Source organism: Pseudophryne corroboree, chromosome 6 (assembly GCF_028390025.1).
Source record: "Pseudophryne corroboree isolate aPseCor3 chromosome 6, aPseCor3.hap2, whole genome shotgun sequence".
Classification (NCBI taxonomy): domain Eukaryota; kingdom Metazoa; phylum Chordata; class Amphibia; order Anura; family Myobatrachidae; genus Pseudophryne; species Pseudophryne corroboree.
In genome coordinates this window covers 448,016,747-448,029,895 of record NC_086449.1, presented here as the reverse complement: position 1 = coordinate 448,029,895, position 13,149 = coordinate 448,016,747, and the positions used below count along the sequence as shown (strand labels likewise).

Below are 13,149 nucleotides of genomic sequence, written 5' to 3'. Positions count from 1 at the left end.
AGTAAACTGCAATTGCATTAATCATCTGTCTGTTGGGACCTATCATATGCCTTTATTTGTTTTGTTGTCCAAATGGAGCCTACATTTTTACATTTTCCTAAACATCTATATGTTTGGAAGATTATAGTAATGATGCTTAGAATTTCACCCAGTTAATAGAGTATTGGCATTTTGCCTGCTTGCTTACCCTTTCCTCTGTTGTTAATTATTTAGTTCCCTCTTTAGTGTAAGGAAGGAACGATGAGAAAAAAATGTACTTGTAATGATCAATCTAAAAACTTCAGTCCAATAAAAATACTATACACTGATATTAAATAATATTTTTATCCTTTTCCTTGGAATGGGCTATATTTGAATTCCCCCGAATATCTCAATGTGTCACCAAAGGGGTCAGAAGCTATTGCTAGCTTTAAGTTCTGCAGGTAAAAAAGAAATCTACAAATTGAATACACCCTAGCCCCCCATCTTTTTTTTTATACAAAGTATAAATCCACCATATTTTTCAAATGGACGGGTGGAGACTATGTTTAACAAAGAAAAATATATAGGTAGGTTCTTCGATGTGTGGGAAAGTTATGTTTCACAGTTGTCTCAACGCATCAAGCCCTTAATAATAGCTTACACTTAACTAATTGGTATAGCCTGAAAATACTTGATGGTGACCCCCCAATCACTCTGTCAACGTCCTGACTCTACAGAAATTGCCAAGAATTGAACAGCGGGTGTCACATATTCTACCTCATACAATATTAGTCTGTACCTTGTACAATATGGCTTAATAATACATTATTATATGTTACCTTTATTGTAAATGATGGAAATCAAACTAGAGAGTCGGATACGGATTCTGGTAAATGTTCAACTTTTATTTAGAAAATTGATACAACATCCATAGCCAGTCACTATATGCCTGCTAATTGATACAGATGATCTCTGATGCATGTTCCAATTTAAATACAATTGTTATGTTTTATTACGATGTCAACTCTATAACACTGTACAAGTTCATACTGTACATTATATGATGTGATATGCGTCAATAATGCAAAATAAAATAATAATATTTTTTTATGAACATATAAATTAAGACAAAATATAGTTTTATTTATTTATGCAACTAAGTTTTTACTTTTGTTGAATACCATATTCTTTGTACAAACCACTGTTTCTGCCTTGTTTTCTTTTCTTATATTTGTTTATACAAACTAAATCTTGTATAAGACATGACTTTCCTTTCCTCCTGTTGTCAATCAATGTCCTCCTCTTATTCTTATCAGTATTGAACAGTATGTATTTTTCTTTTGTTCAAAAAATAGTTTCCTGTTTAAGTTATACAACAGTTTTATTGTAACATCTGCAAGTACAGTATATCTGGGTTATTCTTGTTTTCTACTTTTAATAAAATAGGATCCATGCTTGAATGCTATTATATACAGTGTATTTCTCCTTTGCTGTCAGTCACATGGTTACACATGCTAAACCCTTGTTATTTTTATTTTGAACCTACAGTAAGTGATTGTCAGTAATGTGTTTTTCTGATACTTACATTGTCATTAATTAATGTAATACAATCAGTGTTAATGCACCAAATGTTTATTGTATTTTGGGGGTAATTCCAAGTTGATTGCAGCAGGAAATTTTTTAACAGTTGGGCAAAACCATGTGCACTGCAGGGGGGGCAGATATAACATTTGCAGAGAGAGTTAGATTTGGGTGGGTTATTTTGTTTCTGTGCAGGGTAAATACTGGCTGCTTTATTTTTACACTGAAATTTAGATTGCAGATTTAACTCACCACTCCCAAATCTATCTCTCTCTACACATGTTATATCTGCCTCCCCTGCAGTGCACATGGTTTTGCCCAACTGCTAAAAAAATTCCTGCTGCGATCAACTCAGAATTACCCCCTTTATGTATACAGTATACTTGTATTGTTGTCGTTCACAATTACAATCACCTTTACCTTACTTGAGAATATAATTTTCCTTTCAATGGTTTACTGGCCTTCTAGTCAATAAATAAAAGTGCTAAGCTGCTTTTCCCTTTTTACCTAGGACAGTTGTGGGATTTATTGCTACTCATTTACTGTGAGGATTTCTTGATCCAACCTATAGTAGTCTTGCTAAGAGCTACAACTCCAAAGAGGCAAGATTTGTCTAACTGTAAAGTTATTGCAAACCTGCATTCAGAGTTAACAAATGGGCCACGGGCTACAGAAGTTATATTTGAAATTTGTACAATTAAGAGCATTATACTGGCAAAAATTAACAAACATAATTATAGAATATTTGATATTTGGTGTACTGAACTTACAGTATACATTTAATTGCACCATACAGTCAGGGGTGGATTAAGATAGGAGGTGGGCGCCATGCAGGCTCCTTGCAGGTCCCCTCCGCTCTGTCAGCGGCTGCAGTACTGTAGACTCTGGCTTTTGTGCCAGAGTCTACTGTGCATGCACAAGTCTCCAGGAAAATGGTGGCTGCACCTTATTCCCGGAAACATATCCACTGCACATGTGCAAATGCACACCCTAAACCCATCATGCACCCATTATGCCAATGCATACAGTACCATACTTCTTATACAGAGGGCATAGTAAAAGTCAGATTAAGTTCTGTTGTGCATATTCTTGAATGCAGGAGTCACCTGATTGGGACAAAAATGAATTAGCTTCCAAATAAGGTTTCTTATTTAAAGTCCAATGTGATGTTAGAAGCAATAAATACATGTAGGCTTTTTATTTATTTATTTATTATTATTTTTTAACTTTACTTTATCCATTAGTGCCTGTCTATTCTAAATTAATTTTAACCTAGATCTTAGAATTAGCATGCTAACCACTGTGATAATCAGAGTATTGTGAATTTATAACTACATTTAGAGGCCTATGTATCAAGCTTTTTCCCATAAAGTTATGTAGAAACTGAAGTTTCTGCATAATTTTATGGTTTGTGGCTATGTACTAACAGCGTGGCTCTGTGGAACGGGGCATGCTTCACTGAAGGGGATGTGGCTTCACATCCCAACCCCCGTTTTTGGCACATTGTGGGTCAGGGAGATGCGGGCTTTCCCCGGAGACTTATGAATCTGCAGTGTTGGCTTCTGCACTCTGACAGGAACCAGGTTGCAGCACATTATGATCTAGTGCAGCATCTGGCTCCTGCCACTGAGCATGAGCCAGCACTATGGTGTCACCCCTCAGAGGGTAACACCCAGGTGTGGGCCGCACCCCCTGCACCCACCTTGTGACGGCACTGATTACATATGTCAGTGAGCCAACCTGTCTGGTCATCTCACTATTGGACAATAGGGAGTAAACAAAAAGGGACAATGGTAGCTTATATGACTCGTCCTCTGAGTGTCCACTGTGGTGTATGAAAAAACAATAGTAACTAGGTCTAACATAAATACATTAGCTAAAGGGTAATAGATAACATAACACAATTGCATATATTAACAATATTAAGGTTGATTTAAACACAATATTGGGTGAGCAGTAATGGACATTTTATGGAGAATGAGCAAACAGATGAATTGAATGTATAGGGATTTGGGGATAAAAAGTACATATTTGACATGGGAAATGAGGCATAACTATATTAATTGTCACAGACCTCTCATTTCCTTACAACCGTGAAGTCGAAAAGACAGCAATTTCCGACTTTTTTAGGTTGAGTCAGGATTCACCCTATTCAATGGAGTTGTTGTTTTTCTGACTTGTCGGAAAACAAGTGAATCGGAAGATTAGCCACCGGATCCACGTGTTTTGTCGAATTAGCAGCCAATTCCAAAAGGTTTTTGGCCGCATATTTGACAATTCTGATCCGACTTCAAAAAAAGTCGTATCAGCATTGTCAAAAGCAGGCAAAACCTGTCGGAAATGCCGTTAATTTAATACTGACTTGTTGGATCGACAGGTTTTGATTAAAGAGCATAAGTGTTTGCCAGTACCAATGTACCTGTTATAGGCAAAATTATAATATAGGTGAGCGAAAATAAATAAACCCTCATCCATGGAGAAAATTCATACATATCCTCTCTAATCAGGAATTTATATGAATGAGGTCACTACCTCGAGTCCGATATGATCTGACAAGTGCTATTGACCTGAGATCAGATTGATGTAATGAGTCCCAAGTTGCTTAAACTGTTGGAGAGTAAAATACCTACGGTACCTAGTATTCCCTGGTGGTTCCCCATCCAGGTACTGACCAGGCCCTGCAGTGCTTGGCTTCCAAGATCAGACGAGTTTGGGCATACTCAGTGCGGTCTGACCGTAGGTAAAATTGTCTCCTAGGCGCCCTTCTGGTCCCGGCGCCCGAACTTCCGGTTGTACGGACCGCGGCCGCCGGCGCCTCACTCCTCGATTCCTGTCCCGCCCACTGGTTAGAGGGTCTCCAGAAGAGGTTGGGTAAGACAGCCATCGGCTCTTGGCCAAAAACGGACTCTCCTTGCCCTACCTGCGGCTCCCCCTTGCTTTCCCATAGGGTTCACCATGCATTTCCCCCCTCATTAGGGGAAAGCTGAGAAATTTATATTATGTGATATATACATTTTTTTATATCTTCATGAGTATTATGCTCAACATTCCTTCTGGTGCATAACCACTGGGTAAGGGTGGAGAGGGAGGAACCCTCTCATAAGGGACATTTGTAATTTGCAATTACCATATATGCTCTAATTAATACTACTGATATTTACTATACTGTATACACATTTTCTATTGTCCTGATCATTTCCGGAGATTGCAAAGCCCATCCGTTGCTTGGGCTGTTTTGGAGCACAATTGTAATAGATTCTCTATTATTCCACCATTGTGGGCACTATTAAGCCCTCCTGCTGCTTAGGCTGATTGGGAGCACAATTGTTTTTTTGGTAATATCAATCTCAAGACCACACAGTCAGCACTATTGTTTGAAGTTAGAATACCACCGATCAGATCTCCCAGCAAGAAATCTATAAGTCTACTGTATTATTATCATTACTCATTTCTTACCATATATAATCTAATATCTAATTGATTTGCGATTGATCCTGGGTCCCAATACAATCGGAAAATGGTGCGCCTAGGAGACAATTTTACCTACGGTCAGACCGCACTGAGTATGCCCAAACTCGTCTGATCTTGGAAGCCAAGCACTGCAGGGCCTGGTCAGTACCTGGATGGGGAACCACCAGGGAATACTAGGTACCGTAGGTATTTTACTCTCCAACAGTTTAAGCAACTTGGGACTCATTACATCAATCTGATCTCAGGTCAATAGCACTTGTCAGATCATATCGGACTCGAGGTAGAGACCTCATTCATATAAATTCCTGATTAGAGAGGATATGTATGAATTTTCTCCATGGATGAGGGTTTATTTATTTTCGCTCACCTATATTATAATTTTGCCTATAACAGGTACATTGGTACTGGCAAACACTTATGCTCTTTAATCATTGATGCCAGCTCTCGCTTTTTCTTAAGTATATATCAATAAAAGTTAATTTTTAATAATCTCATCATTTCAATTTTTTCAAGTGTGCTCAGGAAAAGGCCTATAGTTGCTTTTTTTGGTTCTTTGTTTTCTCTAAAGGACCATACTTGTTTTTTCATAGTGATTACTTAGAGTTGCCACATGCTAATTTATTTTGCAGAACATATTACTGTCATATTGTGCAGGAGCATCAAAAATGTGTACGTCTACAACTGTATGTACCTGTTTATGTATTAGTGGCTTGAGTCCTCTTATACTTGTAAAGGCAGAAAAGGATGGGCAGACTTATAAACTGAATTAAGGAAGGTTTTTTTTTAAATAATTGTGACAGAATTGGACACTGATGCATGTGGAGTATCTCTTGTGAGCACCTGGTGTGCTGATGCAAAGACACACAATGCTGATCGTGACTATCAGTAGCAATACGTAGCATCTTCTGATTGGTTACTTACACATTGACCATTCCAAATGATAGCATGTCATGTCTTGGCCATAAAATGAATTAACATTTCCATTTGGGCAAATGCACAAAATGAAATTCCCTTTTCCTTTTTAAAGGCTTTACAATGCAGATGTGAAATGTTTGTATTTAATTACAATTTATATTAAAATTGTAACTTTCATATTTATTAATGATCAAGACATTGTTCTCTCCTGTGTATATAACACTGTTATCAACCTACATCTCACTTGCACGTGCACAGCTGATGTGCAACTTACATTATGTAAGAATGTTTTGCATTCATATTTTTTGCACATTTGTACCCTTTATTTAAATCAGTTAATCTCTATTATGTTCCTTTTATGTACAGTACAATGATAAGTATTTGCAAGATGTCAATTCTATCTTTCCCATAAAATAAATTTTATTTTGTCCATGTGTATGTGTAAACAAATATACGATAGACAGAGGGTTGGGTATGGTATGCTGATATTATTCCGGCAGTCAGAATACCAACCCCGGTATCCTGAGTGCCATCATCCCAACAGGGGCAAGGAAGTACACTAACCCTAAACCTCCCCCTAACCCTTCCATCCCACAGCCTAACCCTAATGCTCCCTTCCCACAGCTTAGCCCAACCCTCCCCCTGCAGCATTACCCTCTCCCCACAGCCTAAATCTATCAATCTCCATCATACTTATAGTACATTTGGGATTCCAGCTGTTGGGATTCCAGCATCAGTATTCAAACAGGTGTCAGGATTCTAGCACCAACTACATCCCTAGACAGATAGAGGGTATCTTACATGAAATCTTAAAAACATACAGTAGATAGTATCTTACATGATATGATATTATACTAAGAACACAAATGAAGATTCAGCAAAGAAACTTAATTCACATATAGTTAGCATTTAGAAAATCAAAATGTATACATGGATCCCATAGATTCTGGCTAACATCTCTTGTTGGTGGTGCTCCCTAGAGTCAAATTACTGTACCGCAAACAAAGAAAGGAGGAAGACTCTTTTGCTGGGGCACTCCTAAATGTTAATGTATTGTATGTGTATATTAAAACATAACTTTTAATAAAGGCTTATCTTTAAAATATTGTTTCTCAAAATGTCATTTTAGCCATTTTCTCCCTCAAGGGCAAGGTGAACAAGCCACACTGATGCGAAATGCGTGTACTGTCATGGTAAGTTGATTCCAGTCTGTGATTGGGCTGGACCATCAAATACAGTATCTCCTGGTGTCAGTATCATAATTAATTGCCTATATAATGCCAGGCTGCTGCGTCTAAATATGAAAAATATCTTGAACATTTTGTATTATTTTCTGTGAACTAGTTCTTTTACTGACACAATAGATGTTTGCTATGTGTGCTTTATAATGTCACTGCAAACCTTTCTCATGTCACCTATCCCTCCAGATGCTTTCTAATACTGAACTCTGATTGCTGGGCTAACCTAGTGTCTCTCTTGCACTGATTTAAAATAACAAGGGTGACAGGAGTGATGCGTTCCTGTAAAAGCTGATCAATTTTTTTTTACTGTTTTCTATCAGGATGTGCTGCCCCCCCCCCCCCCCCCCCCCACACACACACACACTCTCGCTGAGTATTTCACAGCTCTAACAGCACACATATGAGAAGAAAAAGCATGGTGTCAACCATATAGACTCATATATTCCTCAGTTCAAACTGACCATATACTGTATGTACAACTTTGAGAACTATACCAGAACCTCATAGAGGAAGTTAATACTTTATGACTTGGAGGTCTCACTAACATGTATGTAAGAGGCTCTATTAATACATGAACACATGCACTGCTGAAATGGGGCATGAAGGGCCCACCGGGGGAATGCTGTGGTAGAGGCCCATGCTTTGATGCTTGGCTAAACATTAGTGCATGGTCTGGGCCCCTTGTTAAATATATATAGTAAAACTACTAGTGCATGCATAATAAAGTACCAGATTAGTAACAGGAATGCCCTATAGACTATACACCATAGTCCTGTGCAGTATAAAGTAAGTAGGTGGGCCCTCAGGCAGTGGGGTCCACCAGGGTTTTCTCCTGTAACCATGTGGACACACGGCTGTATGAGATGACACCAAGGGTGGGTGTCAGTAAGTGATTTATACCATTTTGAGGTGACGAACCAGTGCAGGGCATTATATCATTTATTGCATCTACTGTAATGTGTTCAATATTACTATCTTGTTCAAGCAAAATAACTAATTTTAAGGTTAACATATGCAAAAACTTACCAGCTTATATACCAATAAGAATGTTACCGTAATATTTTTTCAGGAGCTAATTTAGGAGGTATTTCTCTAATCCATCAAACTATACTGTTGTTTGAAGTAATTGGTGATCAGAAGTCTCCATTCTGAAGATATTTTTGCCATTTATCACATAACACCACTTGTGATAATTGATAAAACTTAATAACTGACATAGGATAGTGAGTTTTCTCAGACAATTTTTTCAGTAGCGGATATCTATTCAAACATATTTGTTTCATCATGTATGTATTTTTTATATTCTCTAGTGTTCTTAGAAGGGTGGATAAAACGAAAGCTTGAGACACAATATTTTAAAGATAAGCCATTAAAATAAAAGTATGTTTTAATATACACATACATTGACATTTAAGAGTGCCCCAGCAAAAGTCTTCTTCCTTTCTTTGCACAATATGATCTTAGTAATTCTTTTCCTTTATGAAAACTATCATAAACATTTTAATAGCTTACACAGTGAGTCTCCCAACAATGCAAAAATCGTTAATTTAAATAGAATATTATATTTTTTAAATCATGAATTAGCTACATTTTTACTATACTCCAAAACCATCTCCTTGTGTTTATCTCATTATGTTGAACACTAGTGACTATAGATTATCAGACATACTTTACATTAAAATATTTAATTCATAATATGACAGAATACTTATATTTTACATTAAAAAAATAAAGATTAGCCACTTTTAGTTTATGTGTTAAAGTTCATGTACACAGAGCACATAAATATACTAACTAAGATAGAAGCTGGAAGTAAAAACAGTAAAATATTTTATTTTAAACTAGAGAACCTAATAAAAGTGATTTAGCAAAGTGCATGGTTTTGTCATGAGCTAGAAAAATGGTAGACTAATTTAGCAAAATGGTTCTTCCCTGCCAATTTATACATTTTACATTTCTATATGGCAATAAATCAATAGCTTCTTCTTTATGTTTATTTGACAGGTAAATATAATAAACAGTACTCAAATAGCAATAGTATGCATTGCTTTTTAGAAAGATAAATTGCCTGAAAAAAATGTTAAGAAATCTTTAAGAAAGCAGAGACCGTTGTTATGAAAGGAAATAAAGTGGTAGCAATTTAAATAAAAAGCATTGATGACTTTCTTAAATTATTATCTGGGTTGGATGAGTTAAATCTCTTGTTATAACTGGGTTATACTGTAAATGTGTTTGTATAATCTGTTTTTATTAAGTATCAGGAGTATAATATATAAATAAAAGCAATAAATCTAAGTTAGAATGCACAACTTTATGTTATATTTTCTATAGTTTCGCTTACAAATGTAAACAAAATATTGAATAATTTTAATACAAATATGGATTCCTCATCTTACTCTTCTCCTTCTTCCCACTCCAGGGCCGATACCCACTCAATCCCCCCATCACCATTATGCCTCTTTACCACTTTGTGCCCCCCCCCATTGCCACTGCATACTTATCCTGCTGTTACTGATGCAGATTAGTCCTCAGTGACTCATCTGTCCCATCGCTGCAGTGGGAGCCATTCGAGAAGGGGTCATGTGTCTGTAGTGCATACCCCAGCTCCCTTTTATATGTTGAAGATGGGACATACTTTAGCTGATTATTATATAGATTATTATTATTATTATTATTATTATTTTCACTTGTATGTGCAGAATGATGGATTGTGGTTGTTAAGAACTGGCTTTGTTCCTAAAACATGTTTGGAAGCTTTAACCTCATAACAATTCATTATTTGTTATTTCGATTATATAATAATCTTACAAAAAGCCTTTAAGCCACTAAATAACTATATATGTAATGCTGTCTTTTAATAGATCAATTGTAAGAGCATATATTATTTTTAGAGATGAGTATATCCTTTTCTTTGGAAACCGGACCCACCCAATCTTCATGGATCCGGGGGTATCTGGGACGATGTTCAAATCTCTGCATCATCCCTGGCAAAACCTTGAGATCTCATGGGTTTTGCCTTTGGCATCAGTCCTATTGAATTAATTCCTGTTCAGACAAGTAATAAAAATGATATTTGGTTTGCTGTAAGCAGCAGCTGGTAAGGGGATGGTCAGATCCCTATGTAAAAAACAAATAAACCAGAAATATACCAGCACTGGCTGTTAAGTGAAAAAATTAAATTCAAGAGAGCTTGTTTGAAAAAGTATAACCCATTTATGTAAACACTAAACACATAAAATTCCTGTTAGGTAAAAAATTACTAAGTAAAGGTTAGGCTACATATGATGCTATGCTCATAATCGGATATATCCAGAAGATTGTTAGCCAATGATCCACAGAGATGGCTAGGACTCACTTGTAAATGTATAGACAATTTTCACTGGGAAAACAATTAGAAAGCGCACTGGATAGTAGGTCACCAAAGTTCAGCAAATAGGTGAAATCAATATTACCGGTAGGTCAGAACTGAGAGTGCAGTCCCATATATATCAGTTGGGTATGATCCTTTGAATGCTGATAGGGTCAGTCCTGCTGCAAAGATGGTGGAAGTTATCCCAGAAGGCAAACAAGTGGTCCAAATATCACCAATGGTGGAGATCGGTTTTGGATACCAGAGCAAAGTGGAGGGTGAAGCTCAATGCGTTTTGCTGGCATTAAGTATCCAGTTTCTTTAGAAGCAAGTGGCTAGTGGCCCTCAGGATCTCTCTTTATACCTCTCTGAGTAGTTCAATTGATCACACCTGTCTAAGGTCACAATACAATAAACAAGCTGTCTTATAATTTATATAAAAACACATACCTAAGGGAATCCTCTAGGTCACCATAGTGTGGTTTATACATTTAAACACTAAAACAAGCTCTATTCAGCATATAAATATTAGTAGATGGGTTTCACTTCCTTCTCTGTTCCAAGCACATGACATGAGTCAGAGCATGTGATCAGAACCTCCTGTCTCTGATGCACATCCCAGCTGGTAATAGAAGTTAATTGGAAGCGATATATCATGTGTGCACGAAATGTGTGAGGATTCAGTCATGTGACGCATCACTCCTGGCTCTATATTACGGATGTACAGAGGCTTCATTTAGATAAGTGTTCACTCGGTTTCCAAGGAAACGGAATCTGGTCATAGGGGGCATCATATATACACAAAGTGGTCACATGATATATGTGTCTATACATATATTTATTTCTAGATGTTAAATATGTATATATAGATTTTATTCTTCATAGAAGATACATTACTAGCTGTATATTCTATTGATATATCACATATACAAAAATATTAGTAATTTCAACATGGGATCAATGCATATCCAGAAAAAGAGTATTTTATATACAACAGAATAAGGTAATACACAAATAAATAATACATTAAATGGATATACACTGCTCAAAAAAATAAAGGGAACACTAAAATAACACATCCTAGATCTGAATGAATGAAATATTCTTATTAAATACTTTGTTCTTTACATAGTTGAATGTGCTGACAACAAAATCACACAAAAATTATCAATGGAAATCAAATGTATTAACCCATGGAGGTCTGGATTTGGAGTCACACTCAAAATTAAAGTGGAAAAACACACTGCAGGCTGATCCAACTTTGATGTAATGTCCTTAAAACAAGTCAAAATAAGGCTCAGTAGTGTGTGTGGCCTCCACGTGCCTGTACGACCTCCCTACAACGCCTGGGCATGCTCCTGATGAGGTGGCGGATAGCCTCCTCAGGGATCTCCTCCCAGACCTGGACTAAAGCATCCGCCAACTCCTGGACAGTCTGTGGTGCAACAAGGGTTGGTGGATGGAGCGAGACATGATGTCCCAGATGTGCTCAATTTGATTCAGGTCTGGGGAACGGGCGGGCCAGTCCATAACATCAATGCCTTCGTCTTGCAGGAACTGCTGACACTCCAGCCACATGAGGTCTAGCATTGTCTGGCATTAGGAGGAACCCAGGCCCAACCGCACCAGCATATGGTCTCACAAGGGGTCTGAGGATCTTATCTCAGTACCTAATGGCAGTCAGGCTACCTCTGGCAAGCACATGGATGGCTGTGCGGCCCCCCAAAGAAATGCCACCCTACACCATTACTGACCTACTGCCAAACCAGTCATGCTGGAGGATGTTGCAGGCAGCAGAACGTTCTCCTTGGCGTCTCCAGACTGTCACATCTGTCACATGTGCTCAGTGAGAACCTGCTTTCATCTGTGAAGAGCACAGGGCGCCAGTGGCGAACTTGCCAATCTTGGTGTTTTCTTGCAAATGCCAAACGTCCTGCACGGTGTTGGGCTGTAAGCATAACCCCCACCTGTGGATGTCGGGCCCTCATACCAACCTCATGGAGTCTGTTTCTGATCGTTTGAGTAGACACATGCACATTTGTGGCTTGCTGGAGGTCATTTTGCAGGGCTCGTGTAGTGCTCCTCCTGTTCCTCCTTGCACAAAGATGGAGGTAGCGGTCCTGCTGCTGGGTTGTTGCCCTCCTACGGTCTCCTCCATGTCTCCTGATGTACTGGCCTGTCTCCTGGTAGCGCCTCCATGCTCTGGACACTACGCTGACAGACACAGCAAACCTTCTTGCCACAGCTCGCATTGATGTGCCATACTGGATGAGCTGCACTACCTGAGCCACTTGTGTGGGTTGTAGGGAGGTCATACAGGCACATGGAGGCCACACACACTACTGAGCCTTATTTTGACTTGTTTTAAGGACATTACATCAAAGTTGGATCAGTCTGTAGTGTGTTTTTCCACTTTAATTTTGAGTGTGACTCCAAATCCAGACCTCCATGGGTTAATAAATTTGATTTCCATTGATAATTTTTGTGTGATTTTGTTGTCAGCACATTCAACTATGTAAAGAACAAAGTATTTAATAAGAATATTTCATTCATTCAGATCTAGGATGTGTTATTTTAGTGTTCCCTTTATTTTTTTGAGCAGTGTATATAGACATATGTCCTTTATTGGAG

At 37.9% G+C, this 13,149-nt stretch overlaps 2 pseudogenes; one reads left to right on the top strand and one right to left on the bottom strand.

The window, feature by feature from the left end:
• Positions 1 to 4,165: 4,165 nt before the first annotated feature.
• LOC134939094 (5S ribosomal RNA) lies at positions 4,166 to 4,284 on the bottom strand (annotated as a pseudogene).
• A 799-nt stretch (positions 4,285 to 5,083) lies between these two features.
• On the top strand, positions 5,084 to 5,202 carry LOC134939093 (5S ribosomal RNA; annotated as a pseudogene).
• The last annotated feature ends 7,947 nt before the right edge of the window (positions 5,203 to 13,149 follow it).